The sequence below is a fragment of the Ambystoma mexicanum genome, chromosome 1p, assembly GCF_040938575.1.
Source record: "Ambystoma mexicanum isolate Mex_15411 chromosome 1p, UKY_AmexF1_1, whole genome shotgun sequence".
Taxonomy (NCBI): domain Eukaryota; kingdom Metazoa; phylum Chordata; class Amphibia; order Caudata; family Ambystomatidae; genus Ambystoma; species Ambystoma mexicanum.
This window is the reverse complement of record NC_090921.1, coordinates 174,417,664-174,437,908: the sequence shown is the minus strand read 5'-3', so window position 1 is coordinate 174,437,908 and position 20,245 is coordinate 174,417,664. Positions and strand designations below refer to the sequence as shown.

At 46.5% G+C, this 20,245-nt stretch overlaps 1 protein-coding gene across 6 annotated transcripts in view; it reads left to right on the top strand.

The window, feature by feature from the left end:
* ARHGEF15 (Rho guanine nucleotide exchange factor 15) overlaps positions 1-20,245 on the top strand; it is a 592,319-nt gene that overhangs the window by 330,809 nt on the left and 241,265 nt on the right. The window lies entirely within an intron of this gene.

Below are 20,245 nucleotides of genomic sequence, written 5' to 3'. Positions count from 1 at the left end.
ACAACTGCTACACACGTGCATAAATGTTCACGCTGTACTAGTGCAGCCATCCTTATTAAATGGCCAGCATGCTGCTTATGGCTGACGCCTGCCTCCTCCTCCCGCCCTATAAAAGGTCGGGCGACCATGAAAGCGCCAGTAAGGCACAGGTAAACCACTTGCTGTATGCAACGTTGGGCTTGGACGCGTAGGGGCCATCCCTTATAACCATAATTCCATATCCATCTCTCCCCATACTGCTTGGTTGTCCTCACCCAGCCTATCCCTAAATTCCTCATCATATCTCACCCATGCAAACCCCCCAAAACCCATAAAGGCTTTTCTAATGACCTCCATATATTTTAACAAAGCCACACACCTCTCAGTGAACATTTTGCAATAAACGCTAGCATTTATTATAAATTCCGATGTCCAATCCTCAATTGTCACTGGTACCCTTGGTCTTGACGCCAACTCTGCCTCTACTTCTTTGGACCCTTCCTTTACTCTCACCTCCCGGTGTAAGAGTTTAAACACATCCACACACTCACCTGTCCATATTGTTTCTTTTGTCGTCACCATCAGAGGCGCACCCAGTGGCTTTGTAATGCCCATATAAGGCATCGTCTTGGTCTTCTCTGTACTCTCACCTGTCCTTTTCGTTAGAAACGTCCCCACCCCTTTGGCCACTGGCTCTGTGACCTTGTCCGTCTGTACTTTATCTGGGGAGACACTTCTCCCAATTACCCTCACCACTGCCCCTGTGGACACCCTCTCCAACTTCCCAGGTGCCCCAATCCCCCCACTTTGTATCCCCCACCTAGTACCAAGCCTGACCCTAGAACCAAGCTGCCGAACGTTCCCTTTCTTGCTCACCTCTTGCTGCCCCGCCATCACCTAGATGTGTCATCCTGGCCTCCACATCTCCACTCCTCCTTTCTTTCCTCAACGGGCTCCTACTGCAGGGACAAAAAACATCAGCAGAGTCTCCAGGCCAATTTCCCCGCCGTCTCCTTGAACTCTTGCTACCCCCAGCCCCATCTTCCCCTTCAAACCTTAAAGCCCTCTGCACCTTTTCTCTTCCAAACAATTCTCCTTGATCCTTATCCCCAAAACGCAAATAATTTTCCTCCTCTAATTGATCCTCCCCTGCCATATAACATTTGTGTTGAGTGCACGCTCAGGCCAGGCAGATCCTCCTCGTGAAAGCACGGGGCGTCTGCCCTGATGCTCCTGTGGCGTCTTCTCAGCAGGGTTGCACCAACCCCTTCCTGCTCCTCTCTTCTCAGGCGAGGGGTTCCCTCCTCTACCCTGTGCTCTGTCGTGCTAGGGGCTGTACTGCGCCCTCTAGGCTATCCTCTTCAGTCTGTTGGAGGCGCCGCTCTCAAAAGCCTCTCCTTCCACCTCTTCTGCGACCATGCAGGCTGCGCAATTCCCTCTGCATACCACCCTACTATGCTGGGAGTTCACTCCATACCTTTCCCGTTCTTCGCTATCTACCGGAGATGGTGTCCTCCTGGTCCACCTGCACTCTTCTGCAGGCATTTCCCTCCTCTGACCCTCTGTACCGCCACACGTCTTGGGTCCAAACCGACCCTAACATCATCGCTAACTTGTCCTGTTCCCCCCCTGGGCCCCAACTCCTCCTCTGTTAGCAGCCTTGCCTGGCCCTTCCTCTCCCGGCCCACTACCTAACACCCTGCCATCTGCTCCCCCACTCCTGTTTGTCCTCCTGGGTATGTCCCTCCTACTCTTTCTGGCCCTTTTGTTCCATACCCCCCCCCACCCTGCTGACGGGCTGCAAGCCATCACCGCTCTCAGGGTCCTGCCCGAAGCTGCTCTGCGATGTGGCCTCCCCTCCCTGCACCCCCTCTCCCTCGTAGCTTCTTGTACTTCCCCTTCCAGCTGGGCTTTTGATGCCCTGAAAATAATGCTAAGCGCCTCCGCAAAACCTTGGATCGTCCACCAAACGCTTTGACCCAGCACCCTGTCTCGCGATCCTGCCCCAGTAAGTAACTAGCACTTAGTACTGACGACCCCCCTCAGAAACCCAAAAATGTTTCTTTTCAAACACCCAGTACGATAAAACTCCTTACTCCGGGCTTACTTCTTGTATACATGCACATATCCTTTAAATGGCCAGTATCCCCAAATATTACAACCCAAACTATGTCTAGATGCCCCTGCTTGGATCCTTGAACCCCTTAAAATTCCTGAATGCTAGCGGACCTTGCCGCAAAATCACGCGCTATAAATCCCCAAAACCCACCACTGCCAACACACCCCACACCAAAAACCCCTGAAAATCCCTGCAGGGTATTAAATTGCCCACCCTTATTATCCCCTTTTCTTCACCCCTTTTACTAGCCCACCCAAATGATTCTATTTCAAATAAATTGCTCCCTCCTTTATTATTCATGAATCTAATTTAACTCATTTATTTAGCTCCTCCAAAGGTCCCACCTCTCCCTATAACAAAATGTCAAATCCACCTGCGTCCCATTGCCACCTGGAGGCCAAACTGCACCACCGCACTCACCCCCCGCTCCTCTGCAGTGGATCCAAACATGAGAGACCTGCCAAACTGATGAAACCTATTTAAAATAGTATTTCTAATTGTAACAAAATGCCTGACCAGGCTGCCCTTCTTCGGTACCACCCAACGCTGTTACAAAATGATCCCTCACAGATAAAAGGGGAACGTGATTAATCCTGTGTCGTGCACCACACTGCCACCTTGTGGGCACAGCCAGCACTGCACTAAGCCCGCTGCGTGTAATTGGGGGAGCTTCAAACCAGGAGGCCAGTCAATCCCATACTACCTTCTCCAGTAACTCACAACTGAACGCGCCCGCACCCAGCCCAGAACAACAAATGAAATGCAGGCGAAACCCGAAAGGAGCGGCTCCTACAGAAAAAAACCCTAGGAAAACCAAAACCACGAAAGAGAAACGGGCCTGTGGAATGCCAGGAGGCAGTACCCCTCAGGTCGGGATGAGCAGTGCTTTATTTACAGCACCTCCTTTTTATATATCAAAAACCCCGCTCTCAGGGGCTCTTGGGGTGTATTTGTGTTTTATTTACTCTCCCGCCACGCCCGAACACACCCGTGCCCTCGCCTCACAATCCTTCACCCTACCGACCTTAAAACCGACACCACCACACAAGCCTAGGGAGGGAAGGCTCGGAAGCAGCGACCAGACAAACGCTGTGACTCCAACCGTCGCTTGCTCCTGAACACTCCTTGCCCCCGTATATAGGCAAGCAACGGCGCTCTATGCGCAGGCCAGCTCGCTGGCCGGTGCAGTGCCCAAAATCACCCGGGGGGGGGGAACGCTTGCGCATTCTCCCCGAGTACCCCCTTATCGCTCACCATTGAATATGCTGGACATAGCTATTGATATGATATGATCGTTTATTTATATAGCGGCTATACACAATGTGTTTCAAAGCGCTTCAAGGCAAGGGAGGGAACAAGGGAAAATACAATGACATTCTTACATGCCATGGAACAGTAAGGATGTGAAATTAACTATCGTACTCGGCCTGACGACATTTCAGATAGTGCAAGAGCTAAGACATAGATAAGGAAGGGAGGGGGAGAGTAGGAAGATAATAGAAACAGACAGGCGACTACCGTACTAGGCCGGATGACATTTCTGGTAGAGCCGGAGAAAAACAAAAGGTGAGGGAGAGGGGTGCAGAAAGGGAGGGGAGGAACAAAACAAGCGACTATCATAGTAGGCCTGACGACATTTCAGATAGTGCTGGAGGGGTGGTGGGGAGGAAAAAAACTGTAATGGCAGGGTGGAGGAAACAGACGAGGTTGCTATCATATTAGGCCCAGGGACAATTCTGATAGAGTAAGTGCATAGAAGAAAGTAAGGGAAGGAGATAGGAAAAGGGAGAAGGGAAAGGAGGAGAGAAAAGAGAGTAAGCAGTCAAAAAGAGTGGAGAAGCAAGAGGGGAGAGTGAATACGATTGCAGGGGCTGTAGTCCAAAACATGTTGGGAGCCAAAGGTTGCAGACTCCGGAGTGACTGTAAGCTTCCCAGGAACGATCCTGATAAATAAAGCACTTCCGGCCCATAACATTGCCTCGCACACGTTGCTTGCTCCCAACATGATTTATAACATAGCCTAAGAATACGCATTTGTCCTTGAACACTACGGTGGACCATCCACATTAAAATCCTTCTATTGTAATGCGATGAAGTTCTCCTGCACTTCCGGGTCGCTTCGCCAGGGATATCTCCTCTCTGGCACATGGTGCTATTTACACACTTGTATTATCACAGCTCCAGGTCATGGACCCGGTGCTTGAGGTTTCTGAATATTTACCCAGGGCGGGCACTGGCAGCTTTCCCACAGTGCTTTACATCTGTGCTGCGTGTTGGGAGGGGTGTGCTGGGAGTAGCAGAATTGCTCCCATTCTGTACTGCATTGCTTGCATGGCAAATGACTTTGTATTTTATTTTTAGCTTCAGTGGCATGTAAGGGCCACTAGGGTGAATGTAATGGTGAGTAGCATCGGCTTGATCGTTCACACATGAGGGCACTGGGCTATTTCGCTGTCTTTTGCAATACCAGTCTGCACAGCACGACTAGAGATAGGGAGGGGGGGGGCTTGTAGTCTGTCTTTTCTTTCTATCCTATTGATAAACTGGAACATGTGAATTCCCCAGTGAGGATGCTGGATTCCCAGCATAGCCTTGTTCCAGGAGATTATAGGGTGACCATATTCAAAATACTGGCCATGCCACCAACACAAAAGTAGGACTAAAATCTGACCATGGCTACCAGGACTACACTTCAGTAGTGGCAAAAGGGGGCAGGGTAACCTGACATTTGCTTTGAAATGAGGGGTGTGACTTTAAAGTATGTTGAACACAAAGACGCTTGAAATCATGATCATTACTCCGATAGCTAGTCCCAACCGTTTCGTATGAAGAAAACGAGAAAAATAAATGCGCAAAAAAAACAACAAACGAAGCCCAAAATGTTGAACAATGGTTTCATGGGTGTCCCCCGCTCCTCTTGTTCGCCATTATGGGCTTCGGTGGTTACAGGGTTGTCTATGACATTGGAAACAGGGCACAACAACAAATAAGAAACTGAAAAAGGAGAGAGAGAGAGAGAGAGAGAGAGAGAGAGAGAGAGAGAGAGAGAGAGAGAGAGAGAGAGAGAGAGAGAGAGAGAGAGAGAGAGAGAGAGAGAGAGAGAGAGAGAGAGAGAGAGAGAGAGAGAGAGAGAGAGAGAGAGAGAGAGAGAGAGAGAGAGAGAGAGAGAGAGAGAGAGAGAGAGAGAGAGAGAGAGAGAGAGAGAGAGAGAGAGAGATATATATATATATATATATATATATATATATATATATATATATATATATATATATATATATATCAATCATCATTCACAACCCAGGCACATTCCGAATACTCTGCCGTACTTCCCCACTAAAAGGCAGCCAATAATAGGATGGGTCTCACAGGGTGGCAAGGTACTCATCCGAGGCGAGGCTGAAAAATGAAAAGCTGTTTGGCAGTCCGAACGATAGCACAAGCTATAGACACCGGCCAAGCTTTGCATCCTGAGCCATGCGGCTTAGGGGCTTATGTGGGCAGCCTCTACATTGGAGGCCAGTGCAGCCTGAATGTAAAGGGGAAGAGGGGCTGCTTCAGGATTGGACATCTATAGGGCATCCCCTAATCCATGATTCAAAGTGCATGTGGGATTCCTTCTCTCGCATAGCACGGCGTCGGTGGGGCTCGATCAAGAAACCTATTCGGGAGTAGATCCGAGTATGGGCCAGTTTGTTTTATTGATGCTCTCTTTAAACCGACTAATTTAGTCCATGCGTTATATTATGCCCGCTGAAATCTTATCATATGTGCCCCCCCCCCCCCAGGCTATAATGAGAGAAAATGATGCTTCGATGCATAGCGCTGTGGTAGTACCAGCTCACCTGCGGAGTCAGAACCGGTGATGACTGGCATTTGGAGGGCCAAGCACTCTGCATGGTGGATTGCTCTGGCACTTTGGGGCACGCTCCCTTCCTGCGATACTTGGGGTCTCCTAGACCGGACTGGTGGGTGCATGCACGAGAGGACGCAGCGCAATGGGAAGAGGGCGGGCTGGAAGGGTGCTCTTGGTGTATTAATGCTGCACGTGCGGCCCAGGAGCAAGATCCGCCTTTGTATGTGTCAAATGATTGGTTCTTTGAGAGTGGACAAGCCTGTATTCTACTGGGCTTCAAAAAGCAAGACTTCGGCCTGATTTTAAATAACTTGGCTCTGTTTTATTGTACACTTGGAATATAGTGTCTCCAATAGTCTGCATGTGTGTCAGGCATCTGGGACGACTTCGGAGCGGAAATGGAGGGTTCTGGTGTCTCCAGTACCTATAGTTATGCAGGTACTGGTTTCTCCAGTACCAGGGCTCGGTTGTTGCGCCAATTCCCCATAACCATTGGAGGATAAGAACTCAAGACATTGTAAACCTTATTCATTATAAATAAGGCTTCCAGTTTTTACTGATTTGTACACATGAATACAGACTGAAATCAATCTGCTTTTTGTCTGTATTTATAAAAATTGAGAAAAGAAAACGGGCCTTTCTGTTTGGTTCTCTATGATGTCACTCATACATCGCAGGCCAATCACATTGCAGATTGGCAGCATGGAAAGTGTAAAATTTCTATAAATAGCATTACAGTTCTTCAAATTGCTGACGGCACATACCATAAGGCAGCAGCAGTCACAGGTGCAACCATTTGTTATGGAAAACATCTGGAAAACTAACTAGCCTTTCTTTCCCATGTGGCTGCATGTGTGCTTTAATACATGCATTGGTTACTAGAATAAAGGCAGAAAAATACTGGTTGTGAAATATAATGATAAAAAAGAAATGTGGATAAATACGGAAAAAAGGCCAAATAATAAATATGGATAAATACAGACGGAAATGGCACAAAAATAAATACCATTAAACCGGGAGCCTTAATTTTAAACACAGAGCTCACAAGTTTCGAGTGCCACGCGAGAGAAAGGCTATCCAGTCCTGTCCTTCCCTTTGGTTTATAAGACTTGTTTAATTTCAAATGCGAAAGAAAAAAAAAACAAGTCCCACAATTCTAAGGAAAAACAGGACTGGATGGGCTGCTTATGCACTGGCAATGGGAAACTTGAGAGACGTGTAAATAATACCAATAATGATACCAGTGCTGGCTCACCCGAGGGCCTCAAAGCGCTGTAATAACAGTTGATGTCATTACCCACTCTGTTGTACGACCTTGGACGGATGAAAGGCCGAGTTGGCCCCGCCGGGATTCGAACCTGCATCAGCAGGCTACACACAGATGTCAGAAAAGAGCACTCAACTTGCTGTGCTATCTGATGGCATTTGAAGCGGACTCCATGTTTCCGCAGGAGGTGTTGAAAAGGCAAAACCGAAGTAGTTTTACAAACAGGACGAAAATGACTGCATTCAATATTAAAAAGGTTAGTTGGGAGGGGGAAGAAATGAGGAAAATAAGATTATACACATTTCACTATATTGTGGTGCAAAGTTCAGTTGGTTATGGCCTATATACATGCAGCATAGTATGGAATGGTGAAAAAGATCACACAATCTTTAGTAGGCTATTGCTTGTTTCAGAGCTGGAAATTGACAGAATGTACTGGAGAAACCCCTGCCCCTCCCCCTTCGTGTCGGTGTTGGGGGACGGAGGGCAGTGGTGTGGGCAGAACTGAGGGGAGGAAGAAGGTGGGTGCCCTGAATATAGGATGCTGCTGCTTTGCATAAAAACAAAGTGCATTTTGGAAACCTATGACCGCCAATTTATCAAACATATCTGTGATAGTAATTCAAATGTGCATTCCTTCTGAGCATGCAATGCACTCTGGGTAGAATAGTCACGCTGACAGTAAAATGTGTGCAAAGCATGAGACATATTTCCAGCTTCCATCCATTTAATTGTTTGAGGTGTCTTGCCGACATAAGACGACTTCTAGACACGGTTAAGTCGTCGCATATTGCTGCGTGCATTGAGACTCCAAATGCGCAGTGGTCAAGAGATTACGCTGCAGTCCAGGGCAGAAAGTTTCCTGAATTTGAGGGGGTTTTGGGCTTTGGGTGTACATGCAACTGCGCCTCAGCAAGACCACGTTTGCCGAACATAACGTCTTGTTCTGGCCCAATTCCTTCCATGGATTGTTTACCTTATGGTAGGGAGCATAACCTAGAACGGAATGAAATATTTTCAGAGTCTGTATTTTATTCCTGCATCAACACCCTTGAGTGGTGGTAAGGGGTATGAAAATGGCAGCAGTTGCACTACGTAAAACCCGATGACTTCACTTATAGAACGATGACTGGCGAGGATTTTTTTTTAAGTAAATGTGGGATCAGAATCATTAACGATTAAGAGCACTGTTTAGTTTGTCATTCCTATCAACTGCAGATCACAATGAAAAGAAGGAAAAATAACCCGGAAGTAATTCGGTCAGCACCGTGCCGGAGACCGTGAGAGGTAGGATCTTTATTACGCTGAAACGTCAGCCCAAGATTTGTGCAATGACGCAGGTGTCATGGGGCAGGATCTTCCCGGATCTGGCTCCCCAATCCTGGGAAATCCATGTGCACTCTATACTTATTCGGGATGATCCTTTTTACAACACTGTGGTGCCATGGCCGGGATTTGAACTGTTGTCGCTAGGTTCAGAGGCAAGGCGCTTCCTTCCCCCTGCAAGACCACTTGAGGGTCTGAGCAGGAGACCTGTGAAATCTTTTGTCAATATTGCACTGTAGAGGAAATATACATGTACTTTTTTTTGCTTTTATAAGGTGTGCACATTTTATAGTTTGCTGACATTATAAGAAAGGATGCTATTTTCCAAGTGGCCATGATTAATCTTCTGAGGGACTGTGAGGTTATTGTTTATGGGGTGGTGACTAAAATACCCGCCATATGCCGCCCACGCCCCACTACACGCTAGGTGGAATCCCAGAGTTTTTTAAAAAAAAATCAAGTTCCACCACTGCTGAGAAGCACGAAGAAATTGAATTTGTCGTTTTTCTGCGTTTTTGTTGTAGAAATGTACCAGGGTTATTTACTGAAATTACTAATGCAAGTATGGCCTTAAAATAAACAAAAAATAGTGGAACATACAGTGATTAAGGAACTACAAATATTTTAATAATAAAATGCAGTTTTGATAAAATAAATGTTGGTTTCGCGATTTTTGGTGTAACCCGAGTGCACAAGCAAATGAAAGGGACCCAGTGCACCAATTACATGTTAATATTCAGAGTAAGACTGAGACGAGCTATTCACCTTCTGTATGGTGTCCAAGTGGAAGTTGAGATTGTGTATTGATAAGTCGCCTTAATTGGCTGATCTGCTGAATCGTTTGGAAGGTGAGTGACCGGTAGAGTGTCCTGAGATTGGTGGGGTGCCTCTGTGCAAGGGTTGGTCCCGGTCCACTCTGCTATGGCGAGAAAGCTATGGTTTGATTACCCTGCCTACAAAAACTAGGTGGGCTTAGACGTAGTGACATCACAGGACATAATGTGACGTAACCACATGGCATAACCAAATAAAAAAGCATAAAATACCCCAGCAACTTAGCATAAAATAGCATTGCATAACACAAGATAGCTCTGCATACCAAATCCAACATAACATAAAGTATCAATTGATTGCATAGCATTAAAGCACAGCATCTTTTAACATAGCATAACCACATAGAACATGGCATAGCGTCGTATGTAAAGCTTAGCATAGTTACAGACATGTGGACTTAAAAAGAAGATTTAGACCTCAAATGAAGATTTTAAAAAGCCAGGGAGCATTTTGTACCAAACGCTCTTTCACAGTTCCATTCCATCCTGCCCACTACAACCACCCTCCACACACCCCTGCTTCAGGCTCACCAATGCCAAGTATTTCTGTCTAAGACTGTTATATGCCGGAAGCACATTTATATGCCAAGGTTCAGCATTGCATGCCCACTTGCCTCCTTCTTGCAGTAGGAAAACCTCCATATGCCTTTGTTTAAAATGTCATACCCATGACTGTTGCTGTTTGCCAGGTACACCTTGGTAGACCCAGGTTGAGTCTCATATGCCCATGATTCATAGCTTAAGCCCAGGTGTAACCATAATCTAGCCCAGGTTTAACCATATTCTAACCAGGTATTTCCTCATGAGCTGTGATCCAGTGCAAGAACGGTTTCATATGGTTCAGTTGGACTGACTCCTTGGTGCGGGTGGGCCTCTGAATTTTGGGGGGCTCAGAGTGATTGCATTTGTATAAACCTCAGCTTTCCTTGTGTGCTCTTTCGCTCATGCCACACATTACTCGGGCACCGCCTTCGCCTGAGATCTTTAGCTTTGCATGCCCAGTTAATGTCAAAGGCGCACATTTGTAACCTTGCATGCTGTGGCGTACCAGACGAAAGACTCGGACCAGAAGGCACATTCGGTTTACAATGCTTTTATTTAACTTTAAAAAAATGATTTAATGTCCCTACTGGGAATAGGTAGGGAATTTCCCTACACAACTAAATTAAGGGTGCTCGTCAATGAGTCAAAATAATAAGCTTGTCCTCTTTCCAAATCTGTTCTAAACTGGCCCTACCACAAATCATCAAATAGGGAAAATGGGCAATATAGGTTGCTCCAGTGTTGTGTACTCTGCCTTCTCCTAGAAATTCTAGGCACACCTCCTAGTGTCACATGTCTTTTATACAGAGTTAGGTTTTCCCGAGTTTATCAGTTCATGTCTGTCTTCTCACAGTTCCACAAATAAAGAAAAGGATCATGGCAGACTTAATTAAATGTGTCTAATTTCGGCACCATATTGTAGGTTCGAATGACAGATTTTCATGATTTATTCAACAAATATAACAGTTGTCAACACTAGATTTTCTACACAGATATATAATTCAAAAGCTATAATTTCCCCGAGTCTCCCCTTTGTGACTTTTTTGGAATCTTTCAGTTTGTATCTTTGGTTCCCACATTCGAATTTCTATCAAAGTTTTCCCAAAGGATATGTCTTCTCCTAAGCTTTTTAATGATACTTGGCCCATTATTGGGCAATATATAGATCCCAAGATAATGAACAAAATATAATTGTCCATATAAACCTATAGCAATCTCTGAATTATACATATTATGAGTTCCAAAAACAGTAACAATCATTTCTCGACTTAGATGTAGATCCAGTCATCTGCTTTTTTTTGTTGACCTAAGCTGGTATAAATCCATTAACATTTCTGCCAATTCAAAGGCTCGTCCATGGGTCTGCTCATCTCTTGAAGCAGATGGAACACCACCCTCTTTATTCATGTGACTAACCACCAGAATCCCGCTCTGGTGTCTGTCATGTCATCAGCTCAGGGAGAAGAACCACAAATGTGAGTTTTAATTCAAGTATTTTAGAAAGTTCAACCCATTAAAGGCTGGCTCTCTTTTTGCACATTGTTTTTACTTCACCCCAATAAGCTCCTTGGTCATGCATGAGTGCAGCCCCCTTTCTGGCCCTGAAAGCTTCAAAGAGATTTCTAAATGAACAGAGGAACAAAACTGTACCTTTGTATCTGATGGAGGAAGGTGACCAGTGCTTGAGCTTTGAATCTCAAGTCGTCTCTAATTAACATAAATCTGTGCTTTAAATCTCACAATATCTTTCTTTATACATGAGGTCTTCATGAATATCTTACAGCACACAATCTTGGTTTTACTCTTGAACCATGCCATCAGTGTCCATCTTTAATTTATACTTTATTTTAAACTGGCACATGCGTTTTCACTGGTGAGCAGTTCCTTTCAATCCCAGGCTCAATTGTCTACATTTTACCTTGCTGCAGAATTAGTTCATTTCTATTTTTCCATGGCAGTTTTCTTTTTGTAAAAAGTGCCTTTAATTTTTTCATAATGTTGTGAAACGTAGGCCTCCTTTCTTTTAAGCCTAATTGTTTGCACACCTGACACACTTAATTTGAGTCTTCTTGTTTCTGACAACACTGTTGGTGTATTTGGCAGTGTGGACATTTCCATGCTGACCTTTCAGAAAATGGGCTTTGAAATTCCAGGAAATAAATCTGCATTTTTAGGCTCTCATGGCCAGAGGCAATTCATGTGTCTTGGGACTGCCTTTAAATCCCACAACTCCTGCCTACATTTGAAACAGAAAAACCCAGAGATGTGTGTTGCCCAGCGCCCTGCCCACATCCTCATAATACTCTGCGCACTTGCTCCGCCCTTATGTAAAATAAAAGGCACATCTATGATGTGTTATCATATATGTGCAGGATTTCCTCGGTATACTGTGTCCCTACCACACATCCATGTGATTGGCTACAAACAGACTGCTAGTGGCCAATAACATAGAGGTGGTGGCAAAGTTGCTGGTGCTACCTGAAATCCCAGAGACTCTTGAGCTCTTCTTGGAGAAGACCCGGGAAACCCCCACAGCCTCTGGGTTAAACCCAGAGGCTAAGCAAGTCTGTATAATATAGGGCAGTGGTCTTCGAACTGTTGGGCTGGCCCCCTCAGGAAGGCCTGAAGGAGGTTCGGGAGGGGGAGGCTCTTCAAAAAGGGAGTCCGGTGACTGCTTTTAATAGAAAATATGAGCAGAGCAGGTATTGCATCTGGAGGAGCCCTATTTTTACTCAAGGGGGGGGGGCTTGGCAACAGCAATTGTATTCAAGGGGGGCTCTGCATAACATATTTTGAATATCACTAGGGTATCGGGTGTAGCACAACAGCTCCCCTCCTAGGGAATCCAAGGTGTTGCAAATCTGAGGGTCTATGCGCAGCGCTGGCACAAAATAGGCCTCCCTCATGACCGTTGCACATCTGGAGCTGACCTGTGCGGCCACGCCAACATGAGTTCATGAGTTCGTTTTATTTTTAAACCCATCAGAGGCTTGGCTCCCTCGTATCTTCAATTGAAAATCCATCAGTAGATCCCTCCTCGCTCTCTTCGTTCCGAAAATAAACTCCTTTAGAAGGTGCCCAGATCTCATTTCAGCACTGAGGTGACAGCACATCGTCTGTAGCTGATTTGCGTTTTGGAGTGACCTTCCTTTCTCTGCCGGGTGGTTTCCCTCTTTTCTGTTAGCATACGCTCCCCTGCTGCATGCAGCTTTTGGGTTCTCCCAGAGGTGTAGACGGGGTAGGGCCCGAGTGCACAAGACCCACCCAAAATCTGTAAATGCCCACTCGGCACATCTGTGTGGGCATTTACAGATGTTAATGTCACTGAGGCGGGCCCAACGACATTAGCTTCAGGCCCCACTAGTTAGACAATCCTGGCTGCACTTCTAGGTTCTGCAGAGTGGCTTGATAGAGTTCAGGCGCTTAGTGGCGCTGTAACAGTACATCAACCAATGTAGTCTTGGCGGCTCTTCTCTCCCTCCTGCAGTGTGATCCTCTGCTTATCTCCCATGGGAGATCATTGATTGGCTGCGGGGTGGAGGCCGGTCCGCAGCCACGCCCAACCCCCAGGAATCCCTGAAAATACTGCCCTTCAGGGTTGGATTGGCCCCTCTGCCTTTCGGCCCGTGGCCGGGCCGAAATCGTCCCTGGGGAGTGGGGCTGGTTTCTGGACATACATGGGCAAGTTTGGACACAAAAAAAGAGAAAAAAAACAATTTTGACATTTTTTCAATATATTTTGGGAGAAAAAATATACTTGCAACGGCATAATTAATCAAAGCAAGGTAACACGTGTTACCTTGCTTTGATGATTGATTTGCATGCATGATGTGTGCATCATAAATTATGATGCATGCATCAATCACAGTGATAAATATGTATTAGTGATATTAGTGATAAACCACCAATTTTAAAGTAGAATAAGTATTCATTACGAACTATGTATTTTGCCTTTCGCAAGTTGCAGTAATAGCATGTTTTTTTTTCTGCCGCTGTCTCTATTAAGATCATCACAGGACATTCCATCTCGGTGTCCTCGGTCACTTGACAAAATCCTTGTGCCTAAAAGCTTCTGTACAGTGTACAAATATTTGACCATAGCACATCAAGTGGCCATTGACTTCATTGTGCCACAATGAATGCTTTGTTGTAATGTTTCTATCTTTCGCATCTCACTGGCATGCTGTTCAGGATGTTTGTTTGCATCTATGAGGTAACGGGTGCTCCGAGTATGGGATGTCCTGTGAGTGCACGGATTTCCCTATTTTGCCAACCTCTGAAGCCTGAAATTAGATGCATGCAGGCTTGACATGCGGCCAACTTTGCACCAGACCTGCAGATGAACTTAACTGGTCTGCTGTTAAATCTCAGTTACCTGTTTAATGGTATCCACTACAGAATAATTGCTCATTTTACTAAAGACGATATGATAGCTCAGTGGGCTGAGCGCTCGCTGCTGTTATGTGTGTGCCATCTCAGCCTTTCATCCTTCTTAAGTCGATAAATGAGTACCAACACAGGTTTGGTGATATTGTATGCATATTTGTTCTATAAAGTGCTTAAGCGTAAGTACTGTACAATAACATATTCTCATTTGACCTTGGACGTCTGCTTGGAGTCACAGTAATTTGACAATGTGGATCTATACACACAGATATTAATGATACATATGGTGATCCATTCTTGTATGAAATGTATATCACATTAGTGAAATCATAACCATATTTTTCGCAGTGTACTTAGGAACAATGCTATTTGATGCCACTTCCTGTTTTGTCAAGGTGTGAAAGGTTGTGTGTCATCGCTTCCCAGGATGACACTTTGGAGTGCGGTCAAATGACATCACGCCCGCTGATATCATTAGAGGTCAAGGGTTGTGAGGCGAGGGTTGGGCCACTTTTTTGAAGCGAGGGATGGCCCACTTTTTTTTGGCTGTCTGGGCCTATTTCTTGTCCCAGTCCGACCCTGCTGCCCTCCCAGGAACCTTTTGAACACCTCTGCCACTCAACTTTTGGAGTTTGCAATGATTGCTATTTCGCTACTGCGGTGTTCCGTCTACATGTGTACAGAGACGTGTGCTTATACCCTTTAGCTATCTGTGGGGACATCACGGTAGCGCGATCTCGCGAGATCTCAATGCAACAAGATCTCGCGAGCCCGCGCTCCACGGAGAACATTGCCGCCACAATTGGCAGAGCGCCAGACCAAGTGGTCGGGTGATAGCGCTGCTCCTGTTGAGGAGCCATTATAGTTGAGGCTCACAGAAGACTCTGAGTCCAGCTTCCAGGGCATAAGTCCAATGCCACAGGAGGCCACATGGGGGCCCTGGAAGCCTACAGCGTGCCATCCATGAGCACACTCTGCCTCCAGTGAAGTAACTGGGAGGCCCAGACAAGAACTGTGAGTAAACCCCCCCACCCTGCCTAAGGACAAGTTATGCCCACTAGTTTGTCGTGTCAATAAAGACAGTTAGAACCCACCTTAGCGTCCTGTCGTCCTTAGAGGCCACTACACTATCTATCTATCTATACTATCTACACGCGCTATATGCGAGAGTTCACACGTGCTCGTGAAGCTGTGCATTCTCACAGGTGAGCGGTTATTTCCTTGCCTTTGCCACGTCACGTCGTCCCTTGGTGCTGGTGGGGTTGAGATTCACAATGAGTCGCCCCTCCCCCAACGCTCCCCAGGGTGAGGTATTGCCCACGCACCTTCCCCAGGCCATTGCCTCTTAGTTGGCGGCACCTCATATCTCTCGGCATGGGAACCTTGCCTGGTGACGTATTTCATGCGCAACGGCTCTCCATTATTAAAGGAGGCAGGGGTGGAAATGGACAATATTTAAAGGGAATCCCACAAAGGCTGGAGTGGAGGCGGCGGCAGAGCTGGCAGTTGGACTCTACTCAAAGGATCAAAATAATAGTTGTTTTAAAAGGTGCCATTTTTTCAAGCTGCTTCTTTCCAAACTCCACACTGTACATCAATTCCACTTTAAATCACTTCCATGGCAGTGGTGCACCCACAGTACTGTTGGTCGTGCAGGGATTTTTAGTACATTAGGGGATCCATAGACATGCTCTATAGCAGAAGTCTACCAGGGTAGCGCTGCAGGTTGAGAGACCGTTGCCGAGATATTATGGATTGAAAACTGGTTGTTATTCTTCCTTATTAAAAAAAAGTGCTATAAAATGTGCTCTGCCAGGGCATTTTGTTAACTCGACTCGCCAAGGGAGTGGGCATGAACGCCATTTAAAAAGGGCCACCACCACCAGCAGGGTACTTTTTTTTTTTATTTTAGTTATAATTTTTATTTTATTTTTTTTACCTTTATTTGGTGTTTTGTTAAGTGCCATTGTTGAAAAGAGAGGTGGGGACGTCGCAACATTGGGACGACAATCGCCATATTTAGTTAGTCCCGAAGCTTTAATACTACAGAATGCTCAATCCCAGCTACTCTGGTCAAAAACTACTTTACAATTTTTTTTTCTCTTTTTTTTTGTTGTATTTTCAAAAAATTCATTCTTACCCGTTGGGTGCGTGTGAATGCTGCACCATGCCATCAGATCGGCGTCCCTGAGGCATAACAATAACGCTGCTTCAATCCTGTATCCTTGCAGTTGGATCGGATTTTCAGTGTTTTTCACAGGCCGATTACTGTTTTCGTGGATTTTGATTTGTAACCATTGGCTGTCCAGAGATTTTGGACTCCAGTTCCCATCAGACCTAGCCTGAGCAGTCAAATGTGAGGGATCATGGGAATCGTAGTCCAAAACATTTGGCGACTGATTAACTGCCGATTGCAGACCTCTGCTGCAAGCCATTTGCCAAACGAGCAGTCTCTCCTCACGCACATGTACCTATTGAGCAAGAACTGTTGAGAAAAGGTCCAGCTGTATCGCATATAGAGTGCAGTTGGTTCAGTAGCCTTGTGGACTGGGTGTGTTCCAGATGTGGTGAGCGTTCAGAGACCAGCTGGGGTTGGGTGGCGGAGTCTGAGAGAAGAAACACCTTAAAGTGGTCACTAGATTGGCTCGATTTGATCTTTAGAACAAGTAGAAAACAGCAATGTCCACTGGTTTGTGGCCTAGGGATGTGGATGTCTTTCCGTTTGCTACTCTGAGAGTGTAGGTATTTGAAAATGTCCCAGAAGCCATTGGAACCCGTGGAGGATGGCCATTATGTGGTCACTGCATATTTAGGCCGATGTGAGTCCTGCAGCAACTTTTAGAACTAACTGGGTCACCTACAGGCACTTGGAATGGTGAGTTGAGTCAGTTGAAGGCATCTTGGCTGGCAGTCTTGAGAATGGGGGGTGGGGTTAAGGACCTGTCCTTAATAGTCCTTGCTGAGGTTTTGAAAAGGGGAGAGAGTGTGTGGCAAGCAAAGATGGCTCTGAGGGCCTTTCTCCAGGATGGGCTGTTAGTTGTGGCATTGGTATCTGCTTGGCCCTACTTGAGGGCCTTTCTCCAGGATGGGCTGTTAGTTGTGGCATTGGGATCTGCTTGGCCCTACTTGAGGGCCTTTCTCCAGGATGGGCTGTTAGTTGTGGCATTGGGATCTGCTTGGCCCTACTTGAGGGCCTTTCTCCAGGATGGGCTGTTAGTTGTGGCATTGGGATCTGCTTGGCCCTTCTTGAGGGCCTTTCTCCGGGATGGGCTGTTAGTTGTGGCATTGGGATCTGCTTGGCCCTTCTTGAGGGCCTTTGTCCAGGAGGGGCTTTTAGTTGTGGCATTGGGATCCGATTGGCCCTTCTTGAGGGCCTTTGTCCAGGAGGGGCTGTTAGTTGTGGCATTGGGATCCTTGGGATCATTGGGAAGGGCTTGGCCCTTCTTGAGGGACTTGATCGTTGTTGCATCATACTCAGTAGCCCCCCCCCCCAACCACTCTTGGATGGGGCGAGGTATTTGCTCAGTTTCTAAACGCCATCTATTGCCATAGATCGAGACTAACATCTTGGGGGTGTAGATTTATCAGATGGGGAACCACCACCTCTGACCAGGGCTGGGCTTTAAGTAGCAAGCGCATTTGAGGGGGGAAGGTAGGGGGGTTCTTACAAAGGAAAGTGCTGTGTCTGACCCACGCCAGGCATCCCTTTGCAGTGGGGTGTGAGGGTGATGATCCCTGCATCTTTTAGTTAAAGGGATGTCAACCGTAGGGGGAGGGGGGTTGGCGCCACATTTATGGAAGCTAAAGCATTTTTTTTCTAAAGCCTGAAGCTCTCGTATGTGTGAGAGCTTCAGGCTTTAGAAAAAAGAACTTGACTTCTTCAGTTGAAGAGACCGATGTAAGACCCAGCAGGTAAGAAGGAATGTTTGGGATCGAGGGTGAGAAAAAGCGTAATACAATTAACTCTAGTAAGATATGATATGATGATAGGTTATTTATAACGCGCTGAATACCCAGAGGTTTCTAAGAGCGGACCCGGGGATTGAACCTATGTTGCTCTGCACCGTCTTGCTTCCAATGCGACCACGTGCCCCTGCGCTATCCTCCCGAGAAAAAGAGTGCGCAAAGACTGCTTAGTACGTGCGCTAGGGTGACCAGACGTCTGGGTTTTCCCGGAACAGTCCGGGGAAAACGCCCTCCGTCCCGGAGTTTTTTCATTTTTGAATCCCCATCTGGGGTTTGCACGTTTGGGGGCTAGGTAATTAAAACTGTAATTATTATTCACAACACTTTCAGAATTTTGAAGTTGGAGGCTTGGCTCGAGCCCCCAACCTCTCAGGTACAAGCCAGAACACTTACTGACTGTGCCACAGAGACTGGTTTGGAAATGACTGTGTGGCAAGCCATGTCATATCAATTAGAGCTCACGCTCGTTTTGAGATAACATGCCATGATTCACAGACAAAACTGCACAAATGAGATTATATACAGTTTATAGAAAGGAGAAGTGCTGGAAATATGGTTGAGGGGTGGTTGTGGGGGAGGCTGCGGTAATTGGTGGGCTGCAATGGGGTAGTCCCTCTTTTATGTTGTTGGCCGTCCCGGTTTTTTGTTTTGAAAACTGGTCACCCTAGCGTGCGCTCACGTTAATATACACCTACATATCTTCGATGGTAACTGGCCCAGGCCTCTCACACTCCCATGGGGTAAAGGTTCACTTTTTACGGTGGCACGAGGTTCTCGTGGGATTCACCTTTCGGCTCCACCGCAATGGCATTCATTGGAGCAGTGAAAGCATAAACGTCCAGTTATCAATCCATATGTTTGCCTGATTTTCACTGCAAGTGTTAAAAGAAGTGCGCGAATAATGGAAGTTAAAATGAACTATACATACACACAGTTAAACCATGTAAATCCAAGTGCAGGGAGAAACAAAACTTTAAAATGAAGAGTAAGGGAGTGCCTGGAAATGGCCGGAACGCGGAAGATGCCACGTGGGGTGATTTGTGCGCACGGATCCCGGAAGGGCCGTAATTCTCACATTGCTCACCACAGGCACAGACCGTGCGTGAACCCGTGGGGCAGGGCTTCGAGCGCTCATTGGCCAATGGGCCGTGGCGGGATGACTCAATCGCTCTTTAGTGGGCGGGGCGTTAGGTCATCACTGAACTCTCGCTCCAGTGGCCATGGCCTGGAAGTCCTACAACCCCCCTCTTTCCCCAAATGCAGTGTGCGCGATTCCATGCTGTATCATTCACACCCCCACAATCAAATTTTTTGGTAACTTTAGTGACCGGTGGCATTTTAACACGTAATAAATAAAATAAACCGCAGGACCATTACAAATGCACAAACCTCATCTATTAGAGCTCGTGTTTAATAACGCATGCAAACCTCCTAATTTGTACATGGATTACACCATACATGCCAACATTCTGTGACCAAAAATCTGTAGGAATCTTAAAGTTTCAAAAATAGTTAGGCGAGGAGGTAATGATGGGAAAAGGGCGCGTCAGCAGCCCATTGTCATTGAATGAGCCCGCCGCCACAGGTGCATTCAATGACAATGAGGCACCTGCCACCCCTTCTGCCACCACGCCAGCTCGGGGGAGCCCTTGAAAGACTCCCCTGAGCTGGCGTGGTGGGGGGTCTAAAGCACGTGTCGCGGAGGGGCGCATTTAGCCCGCCGCCGTGGGTGCCTTTTACATCAAAAGCCTGCATGCAGTGCCTTCTATGCCAGCTCGAGGGAGCCCTTGAAACACTCCCCCGAGCTGCCGTGGCCAAAAAAGAAAAAATATTTTTAAAAAAAGGTACAAAAAAATAATCTGTATTTGTTGCCACTAAAAAGCGGTATCCTACCGCCTAAATTGGTAGGGTTGGCAAGTATGTTACACCAACCGAAGTGACTGAACAGAAATGGATATTGCAAGGAGCATCAT